General features: G+C 44.3%; 1 protein-coding gene across 3 annotated transcripts in view; it reads right to left on the reverse strand.

The window, feature by feature from the left end:
- The window catches only part of ETV6 (ETS variant transcription factor 6), a 246,973-nt gene that overhangs the window by 50,741 nt on the left and 178,705 nt on the right, over positions 1-17,527 (reverse strand). The window lies entirely within an intron of this gene.

Genomic DNA, 17,527 nt, shown 5'->3' on the forward strand with positions numbered 1-17,527 from the left:
TAGGTCCCAGAGACCTGCCCTTCCTTGCCCAGTTCCGGGGGCCGTTCCAGGGTACTCTCAAGGCACCCATAGGGGCTCAGAACTATGACAGGTGTCAGTGTGGTTGGAGGGTCCTCAGATTCAGAGCTGATCTGATTGCAGCCCAGCGTCCTTCTGAAGAAGAGTGTTCCAGAGCTGGGCTTGACCTTCCAGAGTTGCCAAATAATGAAATGTTCCCTGAAACTTCTTCCAGGAAGAGCAATTCATTCAGCCTCTGGGAAATCATCAGGCTGGCTCTGAGAATAAGAGGGCAAGGTAAGGATAAAAGGTCTTCTGCCTTTTTATTCCACTCACTGACATCAGAATTTCCTGATGGGGTGGTACTTGAACTCTGTGTAGGACCCAAGTGGGCAGGAGGGTGGTATGGAGCAGAGGCTGAGAGGGTGGCTCAAGTTGGCTCTGTGGGATCCGGACTGTGAATCTATATTTTCTATTTTATTTTGCTGCTGTGGGAAGTTTTTGATCAGTTAAAATAGTGGTTCTCAAAATGTGATCTGGGGGCTCATCAGGGTTCCCAAGACCTTTGTAGGGTGCCTACGAAGTAAAAGGTCTTTTCATAACAGTATTAAGAGATTATTTGCCTTTTTCGTGCTCAATCTTTCTATACGTAGAATGTTCTAGAAGGCATATGACATGTGATCTTGCAATAGAATGAATGCAGAAACAGGGATGAGAGTCCAGCCATCTTCCATTAAGCCAGACTTCAAAGACGCTTTCAAAAATATGTTAACAGTGCTACTCTTCTCACAAATTACTTTTGATTTGGGAAAATATATTTTAAAATATATATTTACATTAATACAGAGCTGGCTTACTATTTTTCCATAAATTCATATTTTTAAATATCCAGTTTTAATTTATAAAATAATATAACTACAGACAGCTATAAACCACATAAGTAAAAGCCCTTTGGGGGCTCCAATAATTTTTAAAAATCAAAAGGAGTCATGAGACCAAACATAAGAATTGTTGGGTCAGAAGAAGATAGATGTTCAATGCATCTTCATCCTCTGTAATCACATGGTGCGAATCAATAGTTCCAACAGAGCAATGGAATCAGTGTTGCTAAGAAGAGCTTCCATCTCATAAGTTACTTCAACTTGCTAAGACTTCACAAGTGTGTTATAAAAGTGTCCCTCTGTTTGATCCTGGAAAAATCACCTTTCATTCTAAACTAGGTATGCCAAAGAACAATCTGGTTTGCTAAATGAGGCTGTTCCTCCTCCCTGCTGAAGTGGGAAACAGACGGCTCAAATGCCCTGGAGAGTGTCCAGGGCCTCTGGGATGACTGCCTTCCAAGCGGCTCCTTCGAGAAGTTTAGTTTTGAGGAATGGTAGTCGGCTTCCTCTAACCCTGTGGAAGTCCCCTCGAAAACAAAACGCCTTTTCTGTAGTGCACCAAAAAATAACTGCTGGGCACTGGAATCATTAGAGATGAGCACTGAAGAGTTGTTTTTCTTGGTGTTTAAGTTTTAGGATGATTTTTTTTTTCACATGGAAGCAAATTAGAATTTCAAAATAATACTTTATGGTATGTTACTGCTTTATGATCTTCAGAAGAAAATACGGCCACGGAAGGTTTTGTTTTGGACTCCTGACTGGCCAGAAAGCGATGCCTGTTATAAACAGCCCATGGATACGGGAAGAGCCAACTCTTTCCAATGACCTTGAAAACATGTATCTAGAATCGCAGGGAGGTGGGGGCGGCAGTGAGGGTTACTCAGCAAGATCTCAATTTTCAGACTGGTAAAAACCTTAAACTTTAATCCTTACTCTCAGTGGTGTCACCTTTGAACAAGAATGACACCGTGATTTTTTATTATGGACCTTCCTCTCCTTCACACGGGGAGTTCCCATTAGGGGGCACATGTGAGAGTCTGGCCCCTCAGGCCTAAGAGGCGGCCCGGGGTGAGAGGTCTAGACAGCAGAAGATGCTCAGGCAGAACCAGAAAAAAGCCCTGGGTGGCTTATTGGAAAAATGGGCCCCAAAGCAAATACAGAACTGAATCCCGCTTGAGAGGGGAAATGAGAGTAAAATGCTGAAGTTTCTGCAGAGGACACGCTGCAACGGAGGGAGGCGGGTGAGAAGGGGGTGGGGGATGTAAGTAGTAATTTGAGGTTCTTTATATTCTATGGAAGAAAATACTCATGAGTAATCTTTTCCCTAAATACAAGAAGAGTCACACTCCAAACAGCTCTGCCGGTTAAGCACAACAGTTTCTCTTTTCACTTCCCATTAATCTCTCCCACAGCCCAGCCCCTGAAGCAACCAGGGCCACCGCGTGGAAACCCCCTCACCAGGAACCAACTCAAATGCCCTGGGCTTGTGTACAACAGGGACCCCCAGCAAGTTACAGGGGAGGCTGCAGCGATCCCAGCGGTCACACACAAGTGATCCTGACAGAGCAAGCTACCTGCTCGAGGCCACTCAATACATTTATCAGTGTTGCTGCTCTTCCTTTAGCATAAAGAAAGAAGTAGGTGGAATGGTCACTGAGCTGGAAAGAGGCTTGATAAACTTTGGTGTTCCAAGTCAAGTCCCACTACTATTTCCTTTCTAAAGGTTGTGGTGTACAATTGAAGCAGGGTGAAAGCCCCTTTCCCTTAAACCTAAAGCCCTTAAGACCTTGTGTGTTACAGTGTCTAAATGGACTAGAGCTTTGCACCTGGAGGCAGTTCTGATCGGGCTGACTTAATTGACTTAATAGTCATTTACTAAGCACTGTTTTGCACCCAGTACTGCTCTAAGCACTTTCCATTAATAGACATTAGCTCATTCAACTACACCCTCACAGAACCCTATGAGATAGGGATTCAGGTTAGAAAACTGAGGCCCAGTGCATTTAAGGGATTTGTCCCAGGTGACACGATGCTAGTAATGAGAGAAGCTGAGATCTGAACCCAGGCAATCGGGTCCCAGAATCATGCTCTTATCCATCACACTGTACTTCCACATGCATGTCCCATCCAGATCCAAAACTGAGACTGGTTTTGAACATCAATTAGGGATTCAAGAAAGACTGAGTGAACTGACTCCCACCCATCCAAGACGTAGGTCCTTGGAGACTTTCTCAAATTATCAACAGACTAAAAATACAGCCCCAAACCCTGTAGATCCCTGGAGAAGTCGATTCATAAATGGGAAGAGGAGGGAGGTGTAGGTGGGACTCTGCTTTTCATGCATCCAGGAATGAAGCACTCCCTTCACAGGCTGCCTGCTCCCAGGCACTCAGGGGTGCTTGGTCCTGAGAGTCTTACACGGCTCACAGCTGCAAACGGAACTGAAGCTGCATGGGCAGGATGAGGGTCGCACATACCTAACTTGCTTTATTTACGGCCATCTCTTGCAGCTTTAACTCAACAAAGTCAAAGACTATAGATGTTAATGCTGATTAGGAAAAGGAGCAAAAGGAGAGAGGGAGAGAGATCACTATTCTGCACCTATATTATACTATTCCCTATGCATATATCATGCCTCTTGAGGGCCATTTACTAAAATCGGCGTTTTTAATACCAATTAGTTTCAGAGAATATTTGAAAATAATTTTGTACAGCGAAAATGAACTGCTGTGATTAAGAAAGCTGCTAAAAATTCCATTGTACTGTTCCTCCCTCCTGAGTAGGTCAAGTATATGGTGTCATATCCTTCAGTGACACACCCAGGCTCTTAAACTTTCTTCTAATATTTCTTCAATTCCATGCTTTAAGGGGTAGCCATATTCATCAGTACATTTTGGCCCCAGTTTCAGACTGTCTGAGTTATTCTTAAACTAATGATGAAAAACATGTTGGGAGAGAGAAGCCCGGATTTTATTCCCAGATCTGCCATGAATTAACATTTGATTCTGGGCAGGTCACTCATCTCTCTCTGTCTCAGTGACTTCATCTGTAAAATAAGGGGCTTAGGGTATGTTATCTCTATTGCCTTCGGGGTTTAATGTGGTCAATATGCTCCTATTTAATCTGAATCTTAAAAACCAAAGAATACAAATAGCCAAGATCTTTTCTACAGAATTACTCTATGCCCACGGCCATGACCCTGAGATTTTGTAACTTCCTGAAGGATCTTCTGAATCATGGAAGACAGATTAATGCTTAAGGGTGTTTCATTATATTCTAATTCTTGGAAAAGTTATATCCCAGCTATGGCAATAATCAGTATAACTGCTTGCATCTGGGTAGTACTTCAGAGTTGATAAGGTGCTTTCATACATATTACCTCATATAATTCTCACAAAAGCTCAGCGAAGTCAGTTGCATTCTCATTTCAGTTTAATAGATAGAAACACAGGGCTTAGAGTCATTAGGTGATTTTGTTGGGTTGAGCAACACTCAGTTTGAGCTTTTTTGCTATAGTAGCCATTCAGCAAAACCATTCTTTATCCAAATGTTCTATGTAAACAGAAATTTGCTCTAGATTCTACGGGTTGGAAGACAGAATCATAAAATGTGAAAGATGAAAGTGGAAGCCTGGAAGTTCAGAGACTGACTCAGGATCAACCTGCCCGATTCCCGGACTTTTCCTAACATCCCATGTTGTCTCATAAATTGATTCAATGATACATGTCAATTCTGTAACCCTCAACACAGTCAGGACAGTTACAGTGTCCCTGCCTAGTCATTTTGCTTCCAGATGAAACATCCTTAATTTGTCCAAAGATAACTCCCCCACTGCAGTTTGTAGACCCTCACCAACCTGCCTGTCTCCTCCAGAGATCTGATAGGGTTTCCATTCCTAAACACAGCAGTAGGAATATGAATAGCATTTTTCTTTCTCTGGACATATACTTCTTTTTTTTTTTTTTTTTTTTTTTGAAGCGGAGTTTCGCTCTTGGAACCCAGGCTGGAGTGCAAGGGCGCGATCTCGGCTCACCGCAACCTCCGCCTCCTGGGTTCAGGCAATTCTCCTGCCTCAGCCTCCCGAGTAGCTGGAACTACAGGCACGTGCCACCATGCCCAGCTAATTTTTTATTTTTAGTAGAGATGGGGTTTCACCATGTTGACCAGGATATATACTTCTATTGATAATAACAGCCAGCAATTATTAAACATTTACCCTGAATCTAATCACTGCGATAATCATTATTCTTGTTTTACAGATGAGAAAACTGCAGCACATAGAGATGGAGGTGGTGGTGCCGGACTGAGATCCAGGCAGTCTAGCTCTACAGTCTCTACTCTTAACACCCCACCATGGTGCTTTTTGTGTCGCCTAATAACAGCAAGGCACTTACTTGTTGGCAAGTGCTTGCTCTGTGCCAGGAGTCATTCTAAGTGCTTTGCATATGTAGCTCATTGAATCCCTGCCACAATCGTGTAAGACAGGAACAATCCCCATTTACGGAAGAGAAAACTAGAACACAGGGACGTTAAATGACTCGGCCAAGTCACCCAGCCAGGAAATAAAAGAGCTGACATTTGAACCCAGGTGGTCTGGCTCCAAGTCCACATTAAAAACTACCTATCTCTCTAAGCTTATTTGGTGTTTTGGCAGGACACCAAATTAAGTTTATGACTGAATTGAAAAATAAAAACGTTTCACAGTAGTTACACATGCAGGCACTGAATACGAGCATGGAACTCTTTCCCAGCTGTGTGACCTTGTACAAGTTACTTAACCTCTCTGTGTCTTGCTGGCTACAACTGAAAAGTGAGGACACCCCTTAACCTGTGAATTAAATATCACTGAATCACAGATAATGTGCTTATAAAACTTTCAGATGACGTAAAACTAGTGTAGAGTAAAATTATATAAATGATGATGATATGAAACACATAGGCCAGTATCTGGCTTAGAGCAATCACTTAATAAACATTAGCCATTGCTTTTGTACTGTTATTGTTAACAATCACTTTTATAATCCCTATCTACCTGCACATATATAGCTAGCACTTGGAACCCAACTGTAAGAATGTATATTAATTGATATTAAATTTTATCTTATTTTAAACCATCATCCTAGCCTGCTTCAGTCTCTCCAGATTTCCATCTATTTCTAGCATCTATACTCTGTAATTTCACATCATCTGCAGCTTTGCTAAGCATCTGTCACCTCCACAGGTTACTGACAAAGTGCAGATCATAAAGGGCTGAGATGGGAGTACCCTGGTCACCTCCTTTTGGATGGATACTGATCAAGTTATTGACTCCTTTTGGGAAGAGTTATTCAATTAACAATCCATCTAAGTACACCGGGTTTTGGATATTTTCCAAGCTCATCCATGAAAGCAACATCAGAAATTCAATGAAATGCCTTCCTAATGTCCTGAAATACAGCAACTACAACACTTAGAGCAGCCTTATTAAAGAGGATGGGGAGAGAGGATGAGGAGCAGATGGCTGGCTCCAAAGTGGCAACGTCTTCCACTCATAACATACGTGTCTGATCATCTGTCCTGAATTTCATCTGGAAGTTCTATCAGGTTAGCTGTTTCATTTGGTACACCCATTTTCCTCAGCTTCTCTTCCTAAAATCAAGTTAACGACAGTTCATGTTCTTTGAGTATGGTTTCCATTTCCCACAACCCTGAAGGATCACTGCCAGTGGCTTATCTTTCCCCGCTCTGAGTTCTCGACCCTGGGATGTCATTTGTCCTGGCCAAGAGCCTTGCGTTTATTTAGAACAACTTAGTTTGCTTTTACAATCAAATTCACCCATCTCGGGCTTCAATTCCCTTCTGTCAATGTTTGCACTACCTGTTTCAGTCTGACAATCATTCTCCTTCATGGAAGAGAGGGAAGAGAAAAAGGAGTTGAACGGTTTTGGTTTCTTTGCCATTTGCTGATGTTACCCCATCCAACCCCATCAGCAAGCTGACATCATGGTTATTCTTATACTACTGCCCACACTTATTGTTTTCTTAAGCATATTCCATGGTTTTCAGCTCACTTAAGTTTTAAAATTCTGGAGCTAAGAAACTCTCCTTTATATGTGTCTTTTCATTAAGTTGCTTTTTCATCCATTATATACGTCTTTTTAAAAATCGGAGCTCATTAGACTGGTACTCACAAAACAGTGAGAAGATAAATTGGCATCGTCTCTCTGGCAAACAACTTAGTGATATTTTAAGAGCCCTGTAAATGTTAACTTCTCAGAATCTACCTTAAAGAAATAACTTAGTATGTGGAAGGATCTTCCATGCACAAAGATGTCTACTGCAGTGTTATCTCTAATAATGAAAAACTAGAAACAGCAATAAGGGAATAGTTAAGTAACAGTTACCAACATCTGTAATAGAAAATTAATGCAGACAGTATCATAATATGATGAAGAGTATGTATTTGTTTGGGAAAATAGTATGCACATAGATAATCATCTCAATGCAAAGAAAAATAAAACATAAAAATATTCAAAGCAATTGATGCTCAGTAGAATCGTAGGTGATATCCCTGTCTCCTTTTCGTTTTTTTTCTCCCTCAATTCTAGTAAGCATGTGTTACTCTTGTATTAAAACAACGATTTAAGGGTTGATTAAAAAAAACTATTTAAGGCCCAGGTGCGGTGGCTCACACCTGTTATCCCAGCACTTTGGGAGGCTGAGGCCGGTAGATTAGTTGAGGTCAGGAGTTCGAGACCAGTCTGGCCAACATGGTGAAACCCCATCTCTACTAAAATACAAAAATTTGCCAGGCATGGTGGTGGGCGCCTGTAATCCCAGCTACTCGGGAGGCTGAGGCAGGAGAGCTGCTTGAACCCAAGAGGCAGAGGTTACAGTGAGCTGAGATTGTGCCACTGCACTCCAGCCTGGGTGACAGATGAAACTCCGTCTCAAAACAAACTTTTTTTTTTGAGACAGTCTCATCTGTCACCCAGGCTGGAGTGCAGTGACGTGATATCGGCTCACTGCAACCTCCGCCTCCCGGGGTCAAGCGATTCTCCTGCCTCAGTCTCCCAAGTAGCTGGGATTACAGGTGCCCACTGCCACACTTGGCTAATTTTTATATTTTTAGTAGGGACGGGGTTTCACCATGCTGGCCAGGCTGGTCTCGAACTCCTGGCCTCAGGTGATCTGCCCGCCCTGGCCTCCCGAAGTGCTGGGATTACAGGCCTGAGCCACTGTGCCTGGCCTAAACAAACTATTTAAAAATTGAGTTCATCAGAGAATATCCACAATATCGCCTTATCAGTTTCTTTAGTTGCCTCCCTTCCTTCTCATTCAAATAAGGGTCATGTGCGGTTGATAAGTAGGATTTCATTGTCAAGAGCAGCCCAAATGATTCTGAGTTGTGTCTCAGCATTCAGATAATGAGATAATAGGTACTCTTCCCTAAATGTAAAACATTTGCCTTCTTCAGGTCAAGAAAACACATCTGTTCACGCCCCTCATTTCTCTTCCCCAGTCCTAAGATCATGTTTTTTTATTCTCACCCTTTCCTATCGTTTCTACTTTTCTAGGCAATTCCTCATTTGTCAGATTTGAGTCCAAATTAGCAATGCTCCTCAATGCATCTTCCACCTTCTGGGAGATAAGATTGTAAATTGTTAGGTACATCTGTTAAGAGTTAAAATGTCCACGCATGGAGGTGAACACAGTGCCTTGCCGTGATCTGCACATGGTGCCTGGCACACAACAATCCCCAGGTAACGCCAGACTGCAGGGCCAGTGATTTCATTCCGAGGCAGTCCACCTCTGGGCCAGCTGTGCAGTCTGTGATTGGCAACCCTCTCCTCATCACTTACTCCAGCTTTGGCTTTGATGGTCAGGACACTCAGATCTGTGCAATTCAAGACATTCCCAGATGCTTCCACACCCATGTCATGCCATCATCGATTCTGTGAGGGAGCTAAAGCTGCTACAACGATATTTTCAGAAGAAACTGAAACTCCAGCTCCAGGCTTTTTGTATTATCCAGTTACGGGAAATAATGGGTGTAAAAGCCCCTTGCACTCTAAAATGTCCAGTAAAACTGCAAGGGAATGAGGAATAATAAACAATAAACTCAACTTCTCATGGTAGGCCTGGTCTAGCTGCAGATCCCAAACTCTGCTCTGTACCCACAAAGCACCTTCTGATTTCTGCTTGTCAAGAGCAGGGCTTACTTAGAATTCTTCCCTGTGTACTCTGCCCTTCAAAAGAAAACGAAGTGTCCTCAGAGCCCTCAAGCTGCTTCCCAGAGGCACTTTCCTGGAGCCTTTTTTGCCTCCTTTCCCTTCCCCACCAGCTGCTCTCTGCAAGTCTGCTCAGAACCCCCAGGCCAGGCTTGAATGCATTCTGACAAGCTCCACATCTCTCTCCTCTGGGTCTGCCTCTAACCTTAGATGTGCTATCTGACCAAAGCTGCTTTCTGCAAACAAATTCTGTCACTAGGGAATCGGAAGTTCCAAAACATTTCTCCTATGTCTGTCCTCAAGGTTAGCCTGTATCTCAGCACTAAGTTTCCAAGTAGAGGTTGGAAGGTTATATATTCATGTCTTTCAGCCAGAAGTCCAAGAACGAGAACGCTATATGTTCATGTTTAGATCCAAAGTCAGAGTTAATTCCCTTGAATACTTTTTTTCTTATAAACTTCAGTTTGTGGATTTTTCTGACTTTTACCTAGTTTTAGCTACAAAGGGGTTTTCAGCAAAACTGATGCAGAGCTTGCCACTCTGCCTCACAAACATGGCTTAGAAGAGTCCTTCTCATTTTTTGCTTCTGGGCAGCAAGCCTAATGTGGTGAGAGGCCTGTAGCATTTTAGATCAGACCTTGGGTTTTGGAGTGAAATTGTCCCGAGTTAAAATACTGGCCGCACCACTTACTAGCGCTGGGTAAGTTACGTGTCTGAACCCGTTTCCCCAGCGGTAAAATGGAGTCCAGAGCAGTACTTACCTCCTAGCGCAAACGCGGGCATGAAATGAAATGATCCCTACAGAGACGCTGCACAGTACCTGTACACAGCAAGCGCTCAATGCATTTTAGGGGGCTGAGTAGGACAAGGACTGGATAGCATAGGATTTGTACTTTGTCCCATGTCTCCAGAAGACCAAAATACTTTCAGCAGCTCCCTGGAGCCTCAGAAGCTGAAGCAAGCATTCTTGGAAGGTGCACGACGGCTCTGGCAGGAGCTGCGAGGCCCAGTACAGTGCTTTGAGGAGGGGACTGGATTGTCAGCGTGCAGGCTGGGGTTGTAGAGAACAGCCTGGATCAGGGAGAGACTGGAGGAAAGAAGGCTGAAGGAGGAGCCCACTCAGGCCCCAGGCTAGGCTGAGGCAAGTAAGACATTCACCTCAGGTGCAGAATTTAAGGGGTGCCTTTAAAAAGTTTCAGTGATTAAGATAAGTAAGTCATGCAACGCAATATTTTAAAAATCAAAATTAATGCAAACAGTGTATGGCAACCTATACATCAGCATTTTAATTAAAGGGGAGGAAACAGCAATAAAGGAGTGGAGGAGAGATCAGAGCAGTACTTCTCAGCTTTAGGAGGAAGGTAGGGGATTCTGAGAATTCAGCAAGAATTCATAACCTCCCCTTCAAAATGCGCAGGCACGTGCACACAAATATTTGCCTGGGATTTCAAAGTTTATGGAGTACCTCAAGTTTATCCACGCTCCCTGGAAAATCTGTTTAGCACTTTTTTTTTTTTTGAAATGGAGTCTTCCTTCTTGCTCTGTCACCCAGGCTGTAGTGCAGTGGTGCGATCTCGGCTCACCGCAACCGCTGCCTCCTGGTTTCAAGTGATTCTCCTGCCTCAGTTTCCCCAGGAGCTGGGACTACAGGCATGTGCCACCACGCCCAGCTAATTTTTTTGTATTTTTAGTAGAGATGGGGTTTCGCTGTGTTAGCCAGAATGGTCTCGATCTCCTGACCTCATGATCTGCCCGCCTTGGCCTCCCAAAGTGCTGGGATTACAGGCATGAGCCACCGCGCCTGGCCCCATTTCATATTTTTTTTTAGTCTCGTGTATGCAAATGACTCACAATATGTACCTGTGACAGAATGCGAAAACCAAATAAGGTTTGAGAAGAGAAATACATACCTCTCCTAATATTTTAGGGAGATAAACAGAAAAGAGAGTTAGGAAGGGTACCCTCTTCTCATCTAAAAGTGGGGGGGGGACAATGAAATGTTTGGGCCGTCATTTCCTTATTTGAAATGCACATACCTGACCTTAAATAGGGAATGTCCCTTCTTCAGGTATTATAGACATGATTGCTAACATATTGAGTTTTTCTTCATAGTAGTCAAGGTCAATCACTGCAAATTACCTTAATTTACGTACAATGAGGCAACTCGGCTATGCAAGGAGAGATACTGTAGAAGGACGAATTTCTAAAGCAAAGAGCCATTAAGTAGCATTTCCTATATCGCAGAGCAAGAGATTTTAATCATCAAATTTACTGACACGTATGCCCACAAAGAAGACTGAGTTTAAGAAAAAAAAAAGTAGGAAAATAGATATTAAGAGTTGAAACATTCCTCAAACAGATACTGGGAAATCGAAACTGCTAGTTGGTGCAAGAGTGTTTGCAATCCTCAGTGGAAATGGATGAGGTACAGAGAACATAAAGATCCTGCAGGATTTGCGTGATTCGCAGAACACGGATACTCTCCTAAGAGTGTCTGAGTAAAGAAGGATGAAAATTCTTTCCCCTCTTGCTCTTTAAACCACACGCAGACCAACTCTGGTGCCTGGCACAGTCTGAAGAACATTCCTTTGCAAAGCGTAACAAGAGTAAAACTCATTCTCATTCTGGACAGGGACCTGATTTACCCGTCACTCACAAGGCGGGGGCTTAGGCTTTGTGTGGCTCAGCTGCGCCTGTTCCCATCCCTCTCGGGTGTCTCTATTCTGCGAAATTTTAAAAAGCCCCTTCTCAGGATGGAGACAGTCCCGATAACCACTGAATCCCAGGAGGCGGACAGGAGGTGTGGGGGCACGGGGTGGTGGGCCGGGAGAAGGGAGTGTCAAAGAAGTGTTGATCTTTTACATGAACAGACCTTAGAAAATACACACAGGGCCCCAAAGGCAGATCTGACCTACAACACCACTTAAGCACAGCTTTTCTGGTAAATGTCGTCTTTTAAGGAGAATTCAAATGTACCCTCTTCTTCCTTGTCCTCTTTCCTACTTCTTTGGAGAGTGCTTCCAAAGGCCCCGTTGGTTGCCTTTGGGTGTTGAATCCACTCTCCACCAAAGGCTGTGTGGGCTGCTGCTGATTCAGCATTACGTGGGGCAGACTGCTGTGACACACAGGCAGGATGAAATCATTTTAACAGCGTTGCTGACGCCTCATGAAACAAACAAAAAAAAACAAACTTGGAGAAGCAACTTCTATTTAAAGATAATTGTGTTGAGTGTGTGTGTGTGTGTGTGTGTGTGTGTGAGAGAGAGAGAGAGAGAGAGAGAGAGAGAGACTTCTCTCTATTCTATCTTTCCCCCTTATTCCTTCTGAGGACATTCATAGGGAAATGGCTTTTATAGACCTATCCATAAAAAAGCTGTAATCTTTTCTGTTACCAGCTATTAATATATTCCTCCCCAGTATTAGAGATGTAAAGGTTACCAATCCCTTGGCTTAAGATGGTCACTTAGAGTCAGGAAAACTAAATGACAACACAAACCGAACCCCACCTCTCCTTCCAGGGCGACAGATACGTAACTGGATGTCTCATGCTTTGTCCCTGGGATCCTCTGTGAGTCCAAAGCTCATACTGCGAGGGCCCCGCCCCCAGCCCTTGCTGCAGAACCCCTTTCCCCTCAGTTCTGTCACTCCACCTGGGATTTTACATTATTCATTCACTTGGATGAAGGCATGGCGATCTCTGTACAAGAGGAAGCAGGCAAGGGGAAAATGACAGATCAATAGAGGCTGTTCACACTTAGCTTTGGTGGGCGGTCAGATGAATGAGTGGGGAGGAATGAGTCAGGTGACCCTTGAGTTTTAAGGGCAGACTCCCAAGTAGGTGGCGGGGGTCCTGGAGGCAGGATGGTAGGAGCTCTCACTCCCTTCTGCCCGTCATCATTCATGGCTTTCGGTTCTTCAAAGGTGCTTTTCATTCTGTGCTAGAAAAGGTATGAGTGTTACCATGTAAATGTGAATATTCTTAGTTGTGGAGAGAAGTCGACGTCTGTTTTCCAACTTTGACATGGGAGTCTGGAGAACCCGTGAAGAGCATGAGTGGCTCATCATGGATGGAGCGAGCCATGTGAATTCACAAAGTGCAAAAACGTTCCCGAGGCTGGGCAGAGCATGAGATGGGGCGAGGTCTCTGGGTGGTCTGCAGGCTGGCCACCTGCTATCCCACTATTTGTAAAAGCATGCTGTTGGCCAGGTGTTGTGGCTCACACCTGTAATCTCAGCACTTTGGGAGGCCCAGGTGAGAGGACTGCTTGAGGCCAGGAGTTTGAGACCAGCCTGGGCAACATAGCAAGACCCCTATCTCTATGAAAAACAAGATAAATTAGCATGTGTGGTAGAGCATGCCTGAAGTCGCAGCTACTCAGGAGACTGGGGTGGGAGAATTGCTTCCGCCCAGGAGGGGCTGCAGTGAGCTATGATTGTACCACTGCACTCCAGCCTCAGTGACAGAATGAGGCTCTGACTTAAGCAAAATAAAATGAGCAGGAATTTCTGATGTTGCAGGAAAAAAAAAAGAATTTTTTTAAAGGCATGCTTTCTACTTTTATTGGCAAGTATTGCTAACTTGATGGAAATGTTTAAAATCTCCTTTAACCATGTTATAATAAAGCAGAAAAAATGAAATTCAAATCCTATTTTTGTCACTTACTAGCTCAGTGACTGGAGAGGTCTGAGTGTTGGCCACCAAATAGAACTGTCCACATCCTAATCCCCAGAACCTGTGAATGAGATGTAATTTGAGAAAGGCTCTTTGGAGATGTCATTAAGTTAAGAATCTCAAGATGACACAGGTGGCTCCCACATCCAGTGACAGGCGTCCTTACACAGAAACAGAGGAGAGGAGATGGCCATGTGGAGCCAGGGGCAGGGACTGCAGCAATGCAGACAACAGCTTGCTTTGTGGTTTTTCTCCCCCGGAAACTCACATTATCCACGTGTTGAAATTTCTTTGCCTTTCTTCAATATTTGTCACTTTCTCGAGTTATTTTTAAAATTTTTCTTTCTTCATTTTTCAAAAATTTCCTGCTTCCACTTGGTGTTTTTTTTAAAAAAAAAAAAAAATCACCTTTTGTATAGATTTAACTTGTATTCTTACTAGTTTACTCTTCATTTCTGAAATGATTTTTCTTTTACTTTTAATTCTTTCCAAAGTTCTGTCATCTCATTTGGAAGTTTTTCTAATTCTGGTTTGTGCTGTGTTTGCCCCCATGCTTTCTATCTTTTTCTTCTTATCTTTTAGCTGGTTTGGAGGTAGGTATGGTTTTGAATTGTTCTAAAGTCATGTTGTTTTGGCATGTTTTCTTTAGGGGCGCGATTGTGCCCCTTCTGTTCATCTGAAGACAGTTTTCCTGAATGTTTATGAAATGGCATGGTTCCAGCCTTAGCAAGCCCCCTCTTCTATGGTTTTCATGGAGCATTCGAATAAATGGCGGCTGGCTTTCTGAGATTGCCTGGTTCTGTTTCCTCTGGGAGACCACGCATCTAAGTCTCTGCTGTCCCCCTTTCAGTGTGCTTTCACTCCCAGCTGCGTCTCCACGGCGATCCTGGAAGCCGGCCATCCAAAGTGGCTGGTTAGTTGCAGAGTTCACAGGGACCAGGGAACTCCACATCCACACCTCCTCCAGTCCACCTGCATTCACTACTATAATTCCTATAGTAGAGCAAACCCTCTCCCATCTCCAGGCTCTCTGGTGAATACCTTGCGGCTATTTTTGGGCTTTCCCTGTTTCAAAGGCTACTAAAAGTCCCATTAAGGTGGGACTTGCAGATTTCTCGTCACCGGGTTTTGTTAGCAGTACTGTCCCTGGGTTTTGGTTTTACTACTGAGTTGCTCTGCTCTTCCATGGGGTTCTGAGAATTACACTGTGGCCTGTGTGGTCCTCCCAGACTCGGTCACCGAAGACTTTATGCTGGGAAAGACAGAGCCCCTTTGGCGTCTCATAAAAAAGAATTCCAGTCTTCTGGTTCTCCTAGTGAATTGCTGCTGGGTTTTGTAGCAATAAGTGAAAGAAATGTGATAACTAATCTAAGGGGTCTCAAGCCCCACCAAAGGGGGTTACAGCTGAAAGTGCAGGAACCACTGCATTCCAGAAACAGACACAACGTGCAGAGGGGACACACAGGAAGAATCAAATGGCTACAAGCCTCCAAAGGCACTGGCGGTCAAGCGGGGAATGGACGGCTTCTCTCATTGAAAAAACTAAGGAACGATTCTAGAGAAGAGAAAACATCGAAACAGAAGGCATTGCTGGCCGGGCGCAGTGGCTCATGTCTGTAATCCCAGCACTTTGGGAGGCCAAGGCAGCAGATCACGAAGTCAGGAGTTTGAGACCAGCCTGGCCAACATAGCGAAACCCTGTCTCTACTAAAAAATGCAAGAAATTAGCCAGGCCTGGTGGCAGGCACCAGTAATTCCAGCTACTCAGGAGGTTGAGGCAGGAGAATTGCTTGAACCCACAAGGCGGAGGTTGCAGTGAGCCAAGATCACGCCATTGCACTCCAGCCTGGCAACAATGCCGGACTCCATCTCAAGAAAAAAAAAAAAAAAAAAAGGAATGTCCAGTGTGGATATAAACAAAAACAAAGACATAGTCTTTTAACTTTCTTTCCATATCTCCTATCACCAAAAGTCAAGACATCTAGATGTCAGAACTATGAAATTTTTAACAATTCACAAAAAATTGAGTGACTCAGCCTGTCAGCTAGACACCTCAGCAACCCTAGATCATGGTGAAGAGCTCCCCAAGTTACTCGTTCCCAAGTTCAGTGTTGAATTGCAGCTTCAAGGAAATACGGAGTGATGGTCGCAGATTTCCCCACGCAAGCCCTTAGGAGGCGCGAGCCAGCTGCTCATCTCAGAGAGCCCCGCAAAACCAATGAGGTGTGTTAACACCAGAGGCCCCACAGGTGGTCTTACCGTCAGCTCTAACTTCACTTTCCTGCTCCCTGCAGCCTCCTTTCTCACTGAGTCTTGCCTGTTTGGAAGACCCGCGTCACCCCTGACATGCCTGTCTCATCGGAGGATGCTGTCATGTACTGACAATTTTTTAAAATGGCTTTTTTAATGCAGCCCTTGGAAACTTTGCAAGAAATGTATTGATTTGAAATGCTCAAGCTGAATTACTGAGCTTTGGCAAAGGGAAATAAATCTTTCCCATTCCTCCATGCCTGTTGCCAAGCCCAGCTTCCAGGAAGCAATGGCTGCCCTTTCTGGAAATGAAGCACAGCTCAAACATTCTATCACTTTCCCATTACTTCCCCCACTCCCTCTTCTCTTCACTTGCAATTCACTGACAAAAGCACTTTACATTCATTGCTCATTTGCCTGAATAGGCATCCGAATTAGTAATGCCCAAATTAGTAATGCCTGGCTGAGGCAGCTTCCTAAATAATGAAGCCTGATCATTTTGGCAGCCCCGGAGGCCCGTGGAAAGCAAGCCTGCAGCACGCCATTAGGTTAAACCCTCTTCTGGTTTTAGAACCAAAATCTCCCCTACAGACCTGGCTGTGAACAGCAGAGGGTCTATGTTTGCTGATGCTACAGAGGAGCAAGACCAGGAGCTAGAAATGGGGGAGAAAGGTAGGGAGAGTGTGCAGGAAAGGGGGCATATGCTGGAGAGTTCGAACGCGCGAGGCAGGATTAACAAAAACTTCCTGACATCTGCTGTTTCTTTCATTTCAGGCTGAATGATCATCTCACCTGGCGACGTGCCAGGGGAATTCCCATCATTACCATCAAAACACAGTTGAGGCTAACTGCTGAGCACTCATTTTGTCCACCTCTCCATTCACTCACCCACTCACCCCTCCGTCTAACCTAGGAGGCGCCCACTATGCCTCACGTCCCAGATTAGGTGCGGGGCACATCAAGGTGAACAAGACTCGGATTTTGCTGTCTAGAAGGGAAGAAAGGAATGTAAAGAGACATTTACGAGTCAGTGCACCGGGTGCATGGCCAGGGAAGACTTTCTCAACTGGATGGGCTACCAGCTTTCCAGGCAGAGGAATAGCAGACGCAAGGCCTGGACACGTGAAAGCACAAGCAGTTTGGGAAATGTTGAATAGTTCAGTAGGATTAGGACACAAGACATATGTGAGTGTGTGCTCAAACGGGGGTGAGGGTGGAAGGTGACAGTGCATCTCCATGTTTGCTTTTAAGGGACAGAATCTCGCCCTGTTGCCCAAACAACAGAGCTGTGATGTGATGTGATGTGATGTGATCATGGTGTGATGTGTACAGTGGCGTGATCATGGTTCACTGCAGCCTGGGACTCCTGGGTTTAAGGGATCCTCTTGCCCCGCCTCCCAAGTGGTTAGGACTACAAGTGAGCCTCCATGCCCGGCTAATTTTTAAAAAAAATTTTTGTGGAGATGGGGTCTTGCTATGTTGCCCAGGCTGGTCTCAAACTCTAGCCTCAAGAGACC

Source organism: Saimiri boliviensis, chromosome 7 (assembly GCF_048565385.1).
Source record: "Saimiri boliviensis isolate mSaiBol1 chromosome 7, mSaiBol1.pri, whole genome shotgun sequence".
Lineage (NCBI taxonomy): Eukaryota > Metazoa > Chordata > Mammalia > Primates > Cebidae > Saimiri > Saimiri boliviensis.